Below are 19,476 nucleotides of genomic sequence, written 5' to 3' on the forward strand. Positions count from 1 at the left end.
TCATCTTATGCAGCAGAGTCTACATGTGACAGGCATACTTTCTCTTAGATACCAACTTGTCTTATAGTCTGGTAGGAAGGGGGGGTTCACCTGCACCCGAAAGATATATATTTTTTAACCTAGTTTTTTGTAATCCTTAAGGTGTCTAGAAAAGGAATTTTGATGTTCCCCGCGCAAATTTTTGTCCCATATGTGATTTTTTGTATCATCTTTTGTGTCCGTGCTTGATTTTTGGCTGCGGAAAATGAAAACTTTAAATCTACATAGAATCTGAACAATACATCCTACAGACACAATCTACCCCATTTTCTCTTCGTCTTTGCATGAGGAATTGATAGATATGAGGATTGTCTTGATTAGATGATGTATAGTGCATAAAAACTCAAATAAACACCAAAAAATGTCAAAAAATGGTGACATTAGATCACTGGAACTCCTCCCCTATGGACCCTTCTGATATATGTTTTCTAACTTTTGTATTTTTACAGTCTTTAGGATGTCTAAGAAGCAAATGTTGATGATCCCCACCTGAAATATTGTCACATGTATGTATTTTCTGACTATATTGGTTGCCACCCTGGATATCCAAAAAAGCAAAAAAGCACATTTATAGGCAGTCTGTTTTTCTCCTTTAGTTTTCGATTTGATAGATCTCCTCCATTTTTCATAACTGGCTATGTAAATTAATGTTGAGCACATGTTGAGCTTGTTCCCAATGTTCACTTGTTGCACATTAAAAATATAACATAGATATTTTAATTAAATAATACATTTTAAGATACGTGTTCAAAAATATGCATTAATTAAAAATCACATCATGTAATTAGGATTCACTGGTAATGTGAGGTTTATTTAACATACATTTTTAAACTAACTACACAAATACATAGCCTACACCATGCACCAACACACAATTAGAAAGGTCTTTCTTGGTGAAGAGCATTTAGCATTATGGAAGCCCACATTAACTGACAGATAATGGTCTCTCCAGATTTCTGTTAAGTTGAAAAAAAAAATGTTATGTTTAATAATTAATTAACTATACTTTCATTATTATTATTATTACTACTGGTGAGGGAATGTGTTTCATCTCGAGTGGGACAATCTGAACAAAATAACAACAAACATTCATGGCTCAAGTGTGGTGAACTGGACCGGTGGGATCATGATACAGGAGGTGAAACCTGGATTTGATGCCCCCAACTCTCTGGAAATTCCACGAATGCTCCCACTCTACGAGTGGAACAAGACGCGCTCCCTTATGGTAGATATACCTGAGACCCTAAATTCATCATCAAGTCATGATTAGATGATGTATAGTGCATAAACACTCAAATGAACACCAAAAAATGTAAAAATAAATTGTGACATTGGATCACTGGAACTCCTGCCCATAGGACCCTATATATGTTTTCTAACTTTTGTACTTTTACAGTCTTTATGATGTCTAAGAAGCAAATGTTGATGATCCCCACCTGAAATAACTATCTATCCATCATTAAAGTGCATCTGTCCATCATAAAAGTGCATCTGTCCATCATAAAAGTGCATCTGTCCATCATAAATGTTCATCTGTCCATCATAAAAGTGCATCTGTCCATCATAAAAGTGCATCTGTCCATCATAAAAGTGCATCTGTCCATCATAAAAGTGCATCTGTCCATCATAAAAGTGCATCTATCCATCATAAAAGTGCATCTGTCCATCATAAAAGTGCATCTGTCCATCATAAAAGTGCATCTGTCCATCATAAAAGTGCATCTATCCATCATAAAAGTGCATCTGTCCATCATAAATGTTCTATTATTTAAAATGCAAAAAAAAACAACATTTATTATTTTCAAGGTGAAAAGGATTCATTTGCCTGGATCCACGCCGAAGAAAACGTATAAATGTCACATTTTTAATGAAGCAGCCTAATGTCTATTTTCTTGGGTGTCCCCCAGCTCCTCGTTTAAGCAAAAGGTACGCTAAAACAACGTATTACATCGACGTTAAACCATGTTAACCGTGTTAACCATAACCTTTTAAATACTCGACCTAGTTCCGTTAGCAACGGGAAGAAACTCCTGTAACTTCAGTGCCCAACCCGGTATCACGACAAGACGTGACATAATCATGTTGGTCCACTTTGGAAAATGTGTAGATGTCACGGTTTAGTTTAAACTCAAAACCAGAAATAGGGCTATGCTTCCCTCTTGTGTCAAATTATATTTCTATATTTATTTTTCCAACAAATAAAACCAAACCGTCAATAAAAATTCATTCAATACACGTTTGAACTCAACAGATTCAGTGGCTCAATTGATCAAGCGTTGGGCTTTAATCAAGAAGATCTGAGTTCAAATCCCTTTCTTGCTTATGTTCAATTGTTGTGATTATATCAAACAAAGTGGCCAAAACAACATTTCTTCAACCCAGTATCACGACAAGACGTGAAATAATCATGTTGGTCCACTTTTGAAAACGTGTAGGCCTAGATGTCACGGTTTAAACCCCCTCAAACGTGAAACTTACACTTAAACTGAAACTTACCATAACGACCTATTGGTTTTCATTAAACCAAGAAAAATTGATTTTTTTTTTTATTGACGATCACTGAGAAATGGTCTATTATTTAAAATGCAAAAAACATTTATTATTTTCAAGGTGAAAAGGATTCATTTGCCTCGATCCACGCCAAAGCAGCCTAAATAGTCCACTTTGGAAAATGTGTAGATGTCACGGTTTAACCCCCTCAAACGTGAAACTTACACGTTTGCGTTAACACGCTCCAGTGGGTGAGAATGACACTCCTGTTAATTATTTCTACCTAAAAATGTCTACCTACTTCTAGTTAATTCAAGTCAAAGGAAAACTTTGCATTACATTATTTTACATTGATTTCGTGTTAAATAAATCGTTCGTTACCACATGAAACATATGACCCCTTTTATTTATGGTATAATAATTGTACGTACTTTTAAATTTGAATTGAAAACGCCCTCCTGTGGTAAAATGTATTAATTACACCACTGAAAAATTTTTTCTACAGCAGCAACTCTAGAGGAAAACTAGCTTGATTAAGAATTATTCTTATAAAGCCCCGTTGATTCAGACGTTTTAATAACAGAAAAAAAATATAAGCGCAACAGAATAAAAAATGAAGCGAGAACATTTTAATGTTATTTTGTGTTGAATGTAACAAAATATGGACTTTAATCCACAATGTAGTAGGCTATTTGTTGGCAAATGTAAAACCTAAAGATGAAGTGACTTTGCTGTCACCCGGTGTCTTATTTTGGCTTATTTTAGAATGCTCTAAATTACAGTTTTTCCCCATTCATTTCTATGGGTGCCCATTTTTGACCCAAATACAAGATTAAGAAGGTTTTTTTCCACCCACTGTAGAATTGAGAATTTCCACCCACCCATTGTAGAATTGAGTCAAAAAGAAAATAAATTAAAAAAAAAAAAAAAAAAAAATATTGTGTGTGTTCAGGAGGCAAACTTAGGAAAAGCAGCCAAGTCTTGTACCGCTCAGATCAAGGGAAGTATTTCTTAAAAATAAATCAAAACTATTTTGCCCACATTTGTCCAAAATACGGTTTTAGGGTTAAGACGAACATTTGTTTTTATCTGGACGCCCTCCTGTGGTGAACTGTGTGAATTACACTACTGTTATTTTACCCATAAACATTTAAAGATTTGAGTCAGCGAAATAGATAAATCGACTCTGCAAGAATTCTGGTGTGTGTTCACGTAAAAAAAGAAAAAAGTTCAAACGAATATTATTCTCTCCACGAGCCAAAGGTAACGTTAAGTTAGAGTATAATTTAATATTGAACCAAACATGAATGACCAGTCACGCAGGTCCTGTGCTGCTCCGCAGCGGTAAGACCAGAACCAGTATAAAATAGTCCGAATATAAACGCTTATTATAGGTGTACCACGGTGATTCAGGATAAGACAAAGCACGATTTGGACAACTGATACATGTACCCGCTCATTATATAAACCTTTGAACATTTTGAACACAAAAAGCTAGTAACTAAGCAATAAAACTTTAAAACAAGATAACTTAGCCAGTCGCCCTCCTGTGGTGAATTGTGTGAATTACACTGCTGCAACTTATTTCTACAGCTGTGACTGCAGTCAGAGGAAAACTTTGAGTTACAATATTTTGTAACATTTAATAAATTGTTGGTTGCCATGTGTGACGCAGTAAAACATCTGGCAATTACCATTTCAAATTTTCTATAAATATATTTTACATCCGCGATCAGGAGCGGTTCTAGGGTGAGTGGATATCTGGGGCTTAACCCAGAGAAATCCATGTATGTGTCACGATACAAGGAATAAACTTTAAATAAATTTTTTTTTTTTTTTAATAAGGTGAATATTTCTTGCTAATTAAAATTAAAAATCACAATGCCACGCACCCTCTTCTTTCCTTGCTGACTCATCTCAGACATGGTTGGCAAGCTCAGCTCTATTATTGTTTTAATAAATAGCATTTACTTAACAACATGATTTTTGTGAGAATAGATAAAAAGAGGTGACTAAAGAATCTCTATAATAACAAAAAAAAAAATTAAATAAACCTTCATGCACACATTACATTTTAAAGTAGTGTAATAAGTAGTGTAATAAGACTACCTACCTTACCTTTTGTGCGTGCGCCGCGCGTGCACGTCCTATTGACTGTGCTGCACAAAGTGTTTGACGATCAAAATGTATATCTGACAATCTAAAGAAAGAAATCTAATACTACGATTAAAAGTTACAGATACCTGCTGAAGCTGTTGTATCTTATTTTAGTAATGGCTGGGGGTGTTTTAATTCCTTTATCTTTTTTTTTCTTTTTTTGCATTGATAGCATCCATTTTACTCGTTCATTACAAAAACACCCGGCTCCAAAATATTCAATTTCATTGGCTGGATCGTACAAGACCGCCGAGCTTCTCATCGATGGTTGGCCAGTTTACATGTCAGTCAGAAGCACTAGCCTGAGTGGGCGGTTCTTGTCGGTTGTGAATGTCAATGCGTATGTTGACGGACGCTGTGATGCGAGAGTCGAGAAATATACATTTAATTAATTAAATTCTCTCAGTGATGGTGTGTACAATGCAAGGAAATAAAAACATTCGGGGCTTTACTGAAAAAACAGCCCCCTTAGCCCACCCCTAGCGCCGCCCCTGTCTGCGATATTCTGTTGAAAATGGAGTTTAATCGCCCTCCTGTGGTGAACTGTGTGAATTACACTGCTGAACCGTATTCAGAGCGCCAGAGGAAAACTGCACTAAACTCTGCACTTACTTTGCATTTATTTCACATTGTTTGATAAATTATTAATTTAAAGCGACATAGTAAAAAAAAAAATCTAGAAAAGTTCGCTTTTGTTAATGGAAATATATTCTTATATCTGTAATATCAATTTAAAGACTCACGTCTATGACAACTTGACAATAACAAAGACAGAAATGTATTTTATGACAACTTGACATTAACCAAGAAATCATAACCTGTCAACCTGCCATGTTTATACCTAGTCCAACGTGTTCCACTTTACTTGAGGTAAGGGGAAATATTAATGACACTGTTGTTAAAACATTTGACAGTGTAATAACCCTTAATGACATCTTTATAACTAGTACAATGTATTCCACTTTACTTGAGGACAAGTAAAATATTCATGTCACAGTTATAATGGTGTCATGACGGCCAAAGTCAAAACCAACCACATATGACAGTAATGTAATGTTAACGCAAAGCTAAATAACTTCTTTAAGTTATTAAACTTCTGTTGTTTGGACCATCTGTAGATGATCTTTTTTCTTGATGTTGATGATTAACTATTTATTTTTACTTTTAATTCAGTTTTTGCTGTTGTGTTTTTTTTATTTTGTTTTTTTTAACATGTTCAATAAAGAGAATAATAATAATAATAATAATAATAATAAGTTTGATAATTAGACCTGTTATGACATTTGTGACAGGTTATGATTTCTTGGTTAATGTCAAGTTGTCATAACAAAGACATTTCTGTCTTTGTTATTGTCAAGTTGTCATAGACGTGAGTCTTTAAATTGATATTACAGATATAAGAATATATTTCCATTAAACAAAAGCGAACTTTTCTAGATTTTTTTTTTTTACTATGTCGCTTTAAATTAATAATTTATCAAACAATGTGAAATAAATGCAAAGTAAGTGCAGAGTTTAGTGCAGTTTTCCTCTGGCGCTCTGAATACGGTTCAGCAGTGTAATTCACACAGTTCACCACAGGAGGGCGATTAAACTCCATTTTCAACAGAATATCGCAGACAGGGGCGGCGCTAGGGGTGGGCTAAGGGGGCTGTTTTTTCAGTAAAGCCCCGAATGTTTTTATTTCCTTGCATTGTACACACCATCACTGAGAGAATTTAATTAATTAAATGTATATTTCTCGACTCTCGCATCACAGCGTCCGTCAACATACGCATTGACATTCACAACCGACAAGAACCGCCCACTCAGGCTAGTGCTTCTGACTGACATGTAAACTGGCCAACCATCGATGAGAAGCTCGGCGGTCTTGTACGATCCAGCCAATGAAATTGAATATTTTGGAGCCAGGTGTTTTTGTAATGAACGAGTAAAATGGATGCTATCAAAGTTCTTCCAAAATAAAAAGAAAGAAAAAGGAATTAAAACACCCCCAGCCATTACTAAAACAAGATACAACAGCTTCAGCAGGTATCTGTAACTTTTAATCGTAGTATTAGAATTCTTTCTTTAGATTGTCAGATATACATTTTGATCGTCAAACACTTTGTGCAGCACAGTCAATAGGACGTGCACGCGCGGCGCACACACAAAAGGTAAGGTAGGTAGTCTTTCTTATTAGTCTTTAAAATGTAATGTGTGCATGAAGAATGGGTCAAGATTTTTTTTGTTGTTATTATAGAGATTCTTTAGTCACCTCTTTTTATCTATTCTCACAAAAATCATGTTGTTAAGTAAATGCTATTTATTAAAACAATAATAGAGCTGAGCTTGCTAACCATGTCTGAGATGAGTCAGCAAGGAAATAAGAGGGTGCGTGGCATTGTGATTTTTGATTTTAATTAGCAAGAGATATTCACCTTGTTAAAAAAAAAAAAAAACTATTTTATTTAAAGTTTATTTCTTGTATCGTGACACATACATGGATTTCTCTGGGTTAAGCCCCAGATATCCACTCACCCTAGAACCGCTCCTGATCGCGGATGCAAAATATATTTATAGAAAATTTGAAAGGTAATTGCCAGATGTTTTACTGCGTCACATGGCAACCAACAATTTATTAAAAGTTACAAAATATTGTAACTCAAAGTTTTCCTCTGACTGCAGTCACAGCTGTAGAAATAAGTTGCAGCAGTGTAATTCACACAGTTCACCACAGGAGGGCGTCCAGATAAAAACAAATGTTCGTCTTAACCCTAATACCGTATTCTGGACAAATGTGGGCAAAATAGTTTCGATTTATTTTTAAGAAATACTTCCCTTGATCTGAGCGGTACAAGACTTGGCAGCTTTTCCTAAGTTTGCCTCCTGAACACACATCCAAGGAGGGTGTGAACTAAACATCAGAGGTAACGAGAGACCATCACTAAGCAAATGTGTGAATGGCACTATGAAATAATTCATGCCCACAGATCTGGCTGTAATGAAAGCAACTTGAAGTTTAAAACCCGGAAACTTGGATCTCTAATGCTGTGACGGCAGACTGTGAAGGCTGACTGCAAGAGCAGTGTTTAGGTGTCGCACACTGAAGCAACAACAGCAATAATTCAGATCTGGTCAATGAAACTCGGTTTCATGGGACAGACAGCTGGAATTAAAATTGCTATGGACATGATAATGGAGCAAGCAAACGAAAGTGTCCACATGTCTGAATTTGAAACTGTTGAAAACATCAAAATTAACTGGTTCTCTCTGCATTTGCTTCTGTCAGGTTTACTTCTGCAATTCCTCGGAGGACGGACGCTGGGACAACCGGACTTCATGATTGTTAGAACGTAACCTGAGATTCGGGAGATGGGTGAAAAGACCATTCAAGACGCCTTTACATCTCACAATAGCACATCACTACATTAGATGGCCTCCCAGTTTAGAACTGGAACTAAAATTTGCAACACAATTGTTATACAGTAGAATTCCACCATCATCTCCTAGACATGAACACTGACTGAACACACTCCTCCAACACTACACACTCACAGCATCATCACCCGGAATAGATCAAATCTATCCAGACTGAACAAACATCATAAGAAGATGAAAATGACATAGAGTCCAATAGTGTCACTTCACTAAAGATATATTGTGCATCTTCACACTCACAGATCCGGATAGCTTCACACATATAGGATGGGAAGCTGATCCCATGACATAGCACACGCTGTTCACACACACACACACACACACACACTCACTCTCTCTCTCTTTCTCTCACAAAAACGCTCAAACTCGCACACAGACGCACTCACACCCTCACACACTCTCACACCTGTTGCAAGGACTGAAAAATCTCCATTCTTGAATACATTTAAGAATGTTCCAAGTCACTTCCTAGATTTGCATAAGTGGCTTGCATTGGAAGATTCCTTAACAAACACTGATTATTATATACATATTCATTTATTAAACGTCGGTTGTTTTTATTACATGACTTCTTGTCAGAGAATCTATTTGATTGTTTTGAGTACACTGAGCTCTTGCTGCATTTCCTTTTTAGAATTCAGACCAAAAAATATATTTAAGAATTGGATATTTAATATGAGACATCCTTACCATTCAATACTCTGAGAAAAATATGAGCACACTTGCTGAAAAGAACATGATATTTTACATTGAACATGACATGGTTTTGTTTCGTTGTATTATGAGTTTCTATGCATTTCTTCATGAGTTCAAGTACATATGTGTTTCATTCGCGAAGCGGACATTTAAGATGCTTTTCAGACGCCTCACAGAGAGCCCATTCACCCACTGAGGTCTGTCCAGACAACCGCACCGCTGGAGGTGACAGGATTGGTCAAGAAGGGACAGATTATCGTTATGGGGAAGGTGCCAGGAAAACGTGAGTGTCTTCATGAAGGAACGACACGCCAACCGGAAAAGTCAAAAGGTCCAGATTGACTCTATGAACTTTTTCTCACATCACCAGAAGAAAGCCTGAACGCCTCGTCCACCTGCTGGACTCAAGCTACATACACCTGATGAGAACAGGTGTTGTGCAGGTGAACAAAGCCCTCTGAGCGTCAACAGATGCCAACATTGCAAAGAGACAATTGTTGAATTACACCAAGGATTACAACGAACGTCTTACTGTGTCTGTGACCCCTAAAGTGTCTGAACCTGACCCATTGGGGTCAAGGAGGGAATCTGTAAGACTGGAAAACTGGAACTGGTTGATGTAATCAGTCTGAACAGTGTCTTCTGAAGACAAAAGGACCTTGCTTGAACAACACACACACACACACACACACACACACACACACACTCTTGCAGAGGAAGCTTACACAAGAATATATGGTTTTAATGTGAATGTGATAATCTTTAAGGAGTGTTTGATATCATTTTGAAAGTCTCAGGGTGACTGGTAATAATGTCTCATTCCCAAAGAAGTAAAAGAAAAGGCAATAAGGTTTTTAAGAATATAGAAATATCTTGCACACAGAAGGGTGTGCCTTTGAGTTAACACCTTCTGGCTTGATTGTCTGAATGCAAATTCTCCTTCCCCCAGTAAGCATGGTGAGGGGGATTCAGTAACCTTCCATTGTAGTTTGGTGATTAGATCATGTAAGGTCTGGCTCTATTTAAGGGAAATGCACAAGAGTTCAGGGCTGCTATTCTGTATCAGATCAGCCCATGATGCTGTGTCTTCAAGGCTCAGCTCATGTAGTTAATATGTTGGGTAAAGGTCCTTTGTCCTAAAACAATTGATGGTTTGCTCTGATTATCTTGTGGAACTGTAATAATACATTTACCTGACATAATAAATTGTTATACTTGACTATTCTAACAGACGTTGACTTTATTTGTTAAAAGGAATAGTCAAACATTAACGTATTAAATGATGCACAGATATCATTGATAAACCTTTTCATTTTATGGAGTCAGATGAAACGAGTTAATACATAAGATTAAATGTGTTGCATTTAATTAAAATTCACTTTGCGTGGAAAAGACGGAACACGATTTAAACCTTCACCACGAATCAAACCCCGCCATTTGGATCGACTTCGTGGCCTTTTTTTACATGTGCATGAAGAATGGGTCAATATTTTTTTGTTGTTATTATAGACATTCTTTAGTCACCTCTTTTTATCTATTCTCACAAAAATCATGTTGTTAAGTAAATGCTATTTATTAAAACAATAATAGAGCTGAGCTTGCCAACCATGTCTGAGATGAGTCAGCAAGGAAAGAAGAGGGTGCGTGGCATTGAGATTTTTAATTTTAATTAGCAAGAAATATTCACCTTATTAAAAAAAAAAAACATTTTATTTAAAGTTTATTTCTTGTATCGTGACACATACATGGATTTCTCTGGGTTAAGCCCCAGATATCCACTCACCCTAGAACCGCTCCTGATCGCGGATGTAAAATATATTTATAGAAAATTTGAAAGGTAATTGACAGATATTTTACTGCGTCACATGGCAAACAACAATTTATTAAATGTTACAAAATATTGTAACTCAAAGTTTTCCTCTGACTGCAGTCACAGCTGTAAAGTTGCAGCAGTGTAATTCACACAATTCACCACAGGAGGGCGACTGACCAAGTTGTCTTGTTTTAAAGTTTTAGTGCTTAGCTTTTTGTGTTCAAAATGTTCAAAGGTTTATATAGTGAGCGAGTACATGCATCAGTTGTCCAAATCGTGCTTTGTCTTATCCTGAATCACTGTGGTACACCTATAATAAGCGTTTATATTCGGACTATTTTATACTGGTTCTGGTCTTACCGCTGCGGAGTAGCACAGGACCTGCGTGACTCGTCATTCATGTTTGGTTCAATATTAAATTATACTCTAACTTAACGTTACCTTTGGCTCGTGGAGAGAATAATATTCGTTTGAACTTTTTTCATTTCACGTGAACACACACCAGAATTCTTGCAGAGTCGATTTATCTATTTCGCTGACTCAAATCTTTAAATGTTTATGGGTAAAATGACAGCAGTGTAATTCACACAGTTCACCACAGGAGGGCGTCCAGATAAAAACAAATGTTCGTCTTAACCCTAAAATCGTATTCTGCACAAATGTGGGCAAAATAGTTTTGATTTATTTTTAAGAAATACTTCTCTTGATCTGAGCGGTACAAGACTTGGCTGCTTTTCCTAAGTTTGCCTCCTGAACACACACAATATTTTTTTTTTTTGACTCAATTCTACAATGTTAAGTGGGTGGAAAAAAACCTTCTTAATCTTGTATTTGGGTCAAAAATGGGCACCCATAGAAATGAATGGGGAAAAACTGTAATTTAGAGCATTCTAAAATAAGCCAAAATAAGACACCGGGTGACAGCAAAGTCACTTCATCTTTAGGTTTTACATTTGCCAACAAATACTACATCGTGGATTAAAGTCCATAGTTGTTACATTCAACACAAAATAACATTAAAATAACATTAAAATGTTCTCGCTGCATTTTTTATTCTGTTGCGCTTATATTTTTTTCTGTTATTAAAACGTCTGAATCAACGGGGCTTTATAAGAATAATTCTTAATCTAGTTTTCCTCTAGAGTTACTGCTGTAGAAAAAAATGTTTCAGTGGTGTAATAATACATTTTACCACAGGAGGGCGTTTTCAATTCAAATTTAAAAGTACGTACAATCATTATACCATAAATAAAAGGGGTCATATGTTTCATGTGGTAACGAACGATTTATTTAACACGAAATCAATGTAAAATAATATAATGCAAAGTTTTCCTTTGACTTGAATTAACTAGAAGTAGGTAGACATTTTTAGGTAGAAATAATTGGTCAGGGGATCTCTGGATAATCCGTAATTCGTTTGTAATTATAAAACGAAAATATCGTTTTTCTGTTTTTTGTTTCAAATAGAAAAACCAAATAACCGTTTTTGGTGTCAGAATCAAAAAACGAAAAACCAATTAAAAACTGCCCGTTTTTCGTTTTTTTTTTTGGGAGATCATTTTATCGTTATTCATTTTTGAACAAAGAATAAAGAGAGTCTTTGAACTTCTGTCGTTTATAAACCAAAAACGGAAGTCACGTGGTCCAATAAAAATTAAAACTAATAAAATAATAACTCTGGCTGTTAGGGAGAATTAAACATTTGTAAAAAACATTGGTGAATAGGGCCTACAGCTATGTAGCCTATGCTATGAGCAGGGCTCTGCATTGCAACTCTTTCACTAGCATATATGGCCTAAAATGTTTTACAAGCATAGTGGGTGAGTGAAGACTAAAATCTACTGTAGCTAAATGTTATAAGGTTATATTATACTTTTATACATTTATAGTTCCTCCTCCAGGTTGTGGTTATTAGCCTCTGCAGTGGACAGATGTAGATTTAGCCAGAGCCAGGTGCAAAAACATAATTTATAAAATATTTCATAAATCATATTTTTTTAAATAAAAAACTGAACTTCACCTGCCTTCCAGCTCCCCTTTCTATACCTATACTATAGCACTATAGCTGCTAAAAACTCTCAGCTTCCACCATCTACTGTTACCCCTTCTGTGTCAAAACAAAACTCTTCCAAAACAAACTAAAGTAAACTAAAGCCTAATTAAAATAATAAGTAAATCCCCAAAAAAGTTATATAGGTATAAGTTTATGAAAATTATTTATTAAAAAAATTTGATTTATAATATATATATATATATATATATATTATATATATTTTATAAATCAGGTTGAACTTTAAAACTGCAAGAAAATCAAAGCCATGCATCTGAATAGTTTGTGTTCCAAATTTGAGTTTGATAGGCCGATCTCAAAAAAATGAGCTTTCGGTAAGAGTTTGTTTTGGTGCAGTAACAGATTTTCCCCATTGGGTGTCAGCAAAACTCCACTGGTGCACACAGTGATTGGATTTTAGATTTGCAAATGAGTTTTTCTCTCTCAAATATTACAAGTACACAAACACATCTACACACACAAAAAAATTTATTACACACATACAAACCACACTCTGACATCCACCCACACAATTATTGTTAATAAGCAGAAAACAGGAATAAAGCAACTGGCACCATCTGGTAAAAAAAAAAAAAAAAAAAAAAAATTAGTAAAAATAAAAATTTCGGAGCCTTGCCAACAGAATAAAACAAAGAAAATGTCTTAACAAAGATTGCATCATTTTATAGTTAAATGGCCCTGGGATTAAAAATGGGGGTTTCAATGGGGACATTGTTGTCCAAAAGGCGCTGATAGGGAGTATTTTGTGTACCTAATGCAAAAAAAAAAATTTTTTTTTAAGAAAATGGCGGTGAAATAGTAAAATTTCATAAAAATACACACCTGTGCCAAATTAGCATTAACACAGGTAAAGTGATTAAAAAAACTGATAAGGACAAAAATGTCCATAAGGATGCACAAGGGTTAATCCAGCTTGTAGTTCTCATTAGTTACTTGTGTGTGAAACCCACTTGGTCAAAAATGAGCTGGGACTTTCAGATCTTTTAGCGCTTTTTGGGGGTTTAATTCTGTTTGGTGAACCACCGGGTAAAGGCAGTGCTCTGTACTTGTTTTGGTACTTGTGTAAAGTAAAATAAAAGTGTTTAGTTTTTTACTTTTATTTTTTTAGCATTTAGTTTTTCTCCCTGGTCCTCGTGTCAGGGCCTCCCCAATACCTGGAGGATGTGAGCCTGTGCACTGTGTGAAGGGTTAAGGACTGATGATAGTACAGGACTGGCCCCTTCACCTACCGTCACTCTCTCTTCAAATAAATGCTGGACAGGACAAAGCAGAACACCACTCCTTCCCAGTGGCGGCTCCTGCAAAATCTCTCAGGGGGGGCAAATATTTGGATGATTGATAAGGACAAGGCCCACCCATGCAATGGATAAATTAACATCTTAAGCATGTAAAGTCAACTTCACTTTAATATTAATGACAAATAAAGTGACTTAACAATAAATCTTCTTGTTTCTATACTCACTATTATTACACTTATTTTATCACATTACTCACTTAAAGAGATAGTTCACCCAAAAATGAAAATTATGTCAGTAATTACTCAACCTCATGTTGTCCAAACCCCGTCAGACCTTCGTTCATCTTCAGAACACAAATTAAGATATTTTTGATTAAATCTGAGAGCTGGATCAGTCCTCCATACACAGCAAATTCTGGTTTTTGGAATAAACTCCCTGTTAGTTAAAATAAACTCAATCTGAGTGTACATGTGAGACCATCAAATAGACTCCAGCGCAGAGTTAAAATAACTCTGCTCTTGGAGTTGAATTAACACTTTTTCAGAATTAAAATGTAACTCTTTATGGAGTTAAAATACTAATCCTACGGAGAGTAAATGTAAGTCTAAAAATAATTATCTGAACTCATTACCAGTGTTAAAAAGTAACACTTAAAAATATATATATATTTAGTTTAACACTTCTTAGAGTTAACATTTATTCAACACAATATAATGTTTTGTGTGGAAATTACTACACTGAACACCATATTCTTGATTTACTGCCTTTATTTCAGCAAATCCATTTGGTTCAGATTTGAGGAGGAGTAACCTTCAACCGGTTGTATGCAGGACAGTCGTATCTGAAGATCACAAAAACAACAGTATGAGGCATAATCTAGCACCATTCATTGAGAATGCAAAAATATATTAGCTGAAAATCACGCACATCGTGGGTCACCACTAATACGTAGCCTAACGTTATAGCTATTACAATTCAAATAATTGCAGGCCTACACAGCACAACTATATCTTATTTTCCAGGGTAACGTTAGACACTGCAATTTTGTAACCACGTATGCCTGTAATGCATTGATGAATCAATTTCACGGTAAAACACTCATTTTCAGAAACACGGTGAATGGAAAGACGGTTAGCTAATGTTAACTCGTTTACATCGACAAACCCCCACGCAAATAGCCATTTCAAAATTTGAAACAAGTAAACAAACGTTCAACAGCAAGTTTGTCATAGTCGTTGACGTTAGTAAACAGTATAACTAGCCTATAACGCAGCTACGCGATGACCAAACGTGTTTGTCAGAAAATATAGAACATTTTTAAATAGTTTTATATACACTTTTACCTACCTTTTCTGTCGAGGCACATAAGTCCATTATTCCTTTGTCCAGCTGCAGGGTCGTGTCGTGTCGCACTTCTCAAAAATAACTCCAGGTGTAACGTTAGCGTTAAAACCAAAACACACTCCTGAACACCAATGAATGAACTCCAAAATACAACACAGCCCGGGAGTATCCAATAACACAAAGTGTAGTTAGAGTTAAAAAAAAAAACTTTTTTGCCTAACTCATGATTTTTCAACTCCTGAAATTTGCTGTGTAGGCTTCTAAAGGACTGTGTTCGCCATGACGTTGTTCAAGTTCAACTGTCTGTAGCCACAACTCGCGAGATGTCCCAACAGTCTCTCTCGCTCTCGCTTTTTTTTTAAATCAATTTAATAAAGATAATAAAGTAGTGTTTCATTTTTTATTGTTGTTGTTTAAATTCAAAATTGTTTTAAAATATTATTTTTCACTTAATCTTATGTTTGTTCCCACCAATCGCTGCACAAGTTAAGGATACGTATGATGGTGTAAGCACGTTAGTGCGAGCCCTCCCGGAACCCATAGAGAATACATTGCAGTGCCTGCAGTTCGAAAAAAAACATATTTGAATGTAAGTCTATGGGAACACTCTGGGCGATTCTCAGCCAGAGTGAAATCGCCCAAAAAGAGGCGGTACTCCACAGATCGTGACACGACGCTGATTGGACTATATCCAGTGACAGATAGGGTAACTCTCTGGTTGAATGAGATTGCGAATGTGATTCACACTTTGGTGGTGCGTCGCCCAATCGCCCTAATGAAGAAACCGCCCCTGCTCCTTCCTCTGGCACCATAAACGGGCCTTGATGTCACTTTCAGATATGTATGGTAAGGTGGCCCTTAAGTGTAGGATTTTTTTTTTTTTTCGTTTTTCTGCAGCCTGACCACCCAGAGTTGTTCCATTTATGCTAAAAACACCGCAGAAAAAAAATGGGGCAAAAATATTAATATCTAGAGGTAGCTCAAGAACATCAAAGTTCGCTGTTTTTGTAGGCAATTCTACAACAAAATTCTTTATTCTAAAACATTTAGCATTGAGCATTGTATTCAGTACTACACACAGTTTGCAGAATGCATCAAATTACGTAGCCTATTAGTTGATCAAAGTTCAATGTGAGTACAATAATAATTATTTAACCAAATATGTCTTACACAACATACATTTGACTATTGTAAGATAACTGATGATACGCATCTTTTCACAGTTTGCACAGTTCAAAGTCAATAGTTCAGAGTTTCTTCACACCAAGCAGCGTTGATTTCTTGGCATCTGGAAATTGAATTCGGTTTTGCTCAATGACTTGCAGAGCATACTGCAGCTGTTCTTCACACCTAAAGCGCCCGGATTGTGATGCATCTTGGATGAGCGCAACACCACGTTCTGCATGGTCGTTTGTTACCGCCAGACTATTGATTATTGCCTCCGCAGCTTTGAAATCATCTCTACTGTTCCATGATTCAGGATCTTCAGACAGGAATGCATCAGGTATACCCAGCATTGAAAACAGGTTTCTGCTGGACTTCGAGACAAAGTTATCGAGCGTTTTCTTTTTTATAGTCAGCATGTCCACTTGAGCGCGTTTCGGTGGATCCTTCTCACTGACACGCTCTTCTAATGCTTTGAGAATTGCTCGCTTCGTAGTGAAATCCACCTGCTTATCAAACAGGCTGAGAAGTATCAAATCCTCCGACAAGTACCAGAGATGCCCAGCTATCTTACGTGATGTATCTGTACTGATGTCTCGATCAGGATATGAGTGGAGTGACTGTAGTAATTGTAGATCATTCCTAGGTGCGGTGGCAGCCACAGGTGCCTGAAACCAGAACTTGATGTATATCTTGGCAAGAAATATGTTAAGACGTAGCAGTCCATGAGATTCGCGTGCCGTCAGCTTGAACTGGGATCGGAATAGCCAGACCTTGATGCTGTATATGGCTTTCGCCATCCAGCGAGCTTGATGCATTGGGCCTGGGGCTCTGAACTTTGTATCAGGTGATTTCACTCCCATGAAGATTAGCATTAATTTCAGCAGCTCTCTATAATCATCTCTCGGCTGAATATCCTGCAGCTGCTTTTCACAGAATGCAATGACTTCATCTCGGATAACAGATAGCTCAGATGAGGCAAAATCATCTGAAAATGCATCGTCATAAATTTTCTGATCAATGGATGACCATTGTCCTTGAAAGCGCTTGAAGATGAGGACTTCTGGTGCCTTGCTGGGTCCCATACAAACTGCAAATGCGGCAGCCAACACTAACTCCAATATATGATGACGACAACCAAAATGTAGAAGTGGCCGTCCAAGCAGCTGCTCTAGAAGGATACAGGCTCCAGACAGTCTGCCAGTGTTGGAACTGGTCGTATCAAAGCACATAGCACGAACAAGATGGTCCAGTCCCCATTCTCTGATGGCATTGTAAACTGCCTGGGCCTCTGCTTGCCCTGTTCCTGTGGAAATCTTTGGAATGGCCAAAAGCTTCTTTTCCCCCATTGTTGAAACCAGAATGGGCAGCCTGTTCACCTTTTCTTTACCTGTTAAGTCAAGCATCAACTTGCCATCCCAGTGGACCGTTAGCACCGTGCTTGGTATGTATGATTCTACAATGCCAGTGGCGGTTGCTTTTCTGTGTTTTCGACGTTGACACTGAATGGTTGACCTGTTTAGAGCAAGAGCTTCTGGGTCTTGTCCGAGAGCCTTGGCAGATTCGAAAACAATCATCATGGCAGCCCTGTCACTCAGTAAATTTCTATCAAGCATTGCTGCCAGAGGAGCTGATATAATGTGATGCCGACCCCGTTTCCTTGGTGGTGCACCAGGCCTACTTGTGGTGGATAGTCCAGTATTTCCACTGTCCGATTCTGATGAACTATTCTCAGAATTATTGCTGCTGCTGCTCTCCAACACAGCTGACTCTGAGAGAATACTTTTTTCTTGTTCAGAACGATGGCGTTGGCTTTGCAATTTATCCTGCTTCTCCTTCTGCTTCTGGTGCTGCAGCAACAACACTTTGTCGAAACCCAACATGCAACCAGGTTGTCCTTTTTTCCGCTGAAGTTCGAGGAAGAGCTTATCCTTCTCTCTCTCTTCTTTCGAGTAAGTCTCTGCATCGATTAGCTCAATAGCATTTGCATGTGCAATGTCAAACAACCCTGCAATAATATCTGTGAAAGTGGCTTCGTTAGCCCGTTGAGTTTTTGTTTGGCGATTCTTGTTCTTTTTCAACCCCTTCCAGTCAAAAAATAATTGCTCAAGTTTTTTAATGGAGTCCTGTCGATGCTTGACCGGAATTCTTGCCCGGAGCCAAAATTCTTCCACTCTCTGTATGGTATTGTTTGCTGCTGCTCGAATATCCTCTTTCAGAAAATTGTGACGATGTAAAAAATGGCCGAGAACGATGGTCCCTGTGGGTAGCTTAGTCCCTTCAATTCGTTCCACATGGCTAACGAGATAATCTTGCGAGCGCGTAGCAATAGTCCCTCCTGACGCCATTGGGCTCTGCTGCTTGCGATGTGCTGAAGTGCCGACAACCACAAATCACAGCCAGTAATGACAAATACTTGAAATAAGCCACAAAAGTGGCAAAATAACACAATTTATGCTTCTGCAAGAAATTCGTAGACTATCTTTTGTGCAAAATAGGTGTTTAAAATATTATGGCTGACCCCCTAGCGTCAGTTTTTCAAGGTGACAGTTATTTAGAATGTGTCACTTTATGGTTTCCATGGTGACGCGTCATTGCTTGTCACATGACACACCGCAGTGGCAGCAACAACAGAGCTGAATGAATGATGATCTGCTTTTATGTAATTTTTCCTTTTTTATTCAAAATATTCACAAATTTGTTAGATATGGCATGAAATATCTGATATTCCGATAGTGAAATATATGCTTGTGGAAATGTTTTGTTTTTTAAACGCCTTTATAACGATCGTATTAGTTGAACTGTATGCGCCGCCATCTTAGTTTGTGCCGCAGACGCATTTCAGAGAATCGGATCTGTTGGATTTACAACACGTGAATTACTCCACTTCTCACGAAATACATAAAAGTAAGGTAAACTGGGAAAAGAATAGAGTAAACTTTAAAGTTACTTACTCAATGCGTATCTGATACGAATAAAACTAATTATAATGGAAAGGATTATTATTATTGCCTCTTCCTTTGACATCAGTAATTTGTTTGTGT

General features: G+C 37.0%; 1 long non-coding RNA gene across 2 annotated transcripts in view; it reads left to right on the forward strand.

Annotated features, from left to right (window-relative positions):
- The window catches only part of LOC148997338 (uncharacterized), a 54,125-nt gene extending 44,095 nt beyond the window's left edge, over nucleotides 1-10,030 (forward strand). Inside the window, exons 1-2 of one of the 2 annotated variants that reach the window (XR_016146337.1) lie at nucleotides 6,447-6,717; nucleotides 7,958-10,030. This is a non-coding gene — a long non-coding RNA (uncharacterized LOC148997338). Of the gene's footprint in view, nucleotides 1-6,446; nucleotides 6,718-7,957 lie in introns of those variants that run through there. The other variant, XR_016146338.1, reaches the window with a different exon arrangement.
- Nucleotides 10,031-19,476: the final 9,446 nt, after the last annotated feature.

This window comes from Pimephales promelas, chromosome 2 (genome assembly GCF_988280905.1).
Source record: "Pimephales promelas chromosome 2, fPimPro1.hap1.1, whole genome shotgun sequence".
In the NCBI taxonomy this organism is placed as follows: Eukaryota; Metazoa; Chordata; class Actinopteri; order Cypriniformes; family Leuciscidae; genus Pimephales; species Pimephales promelas.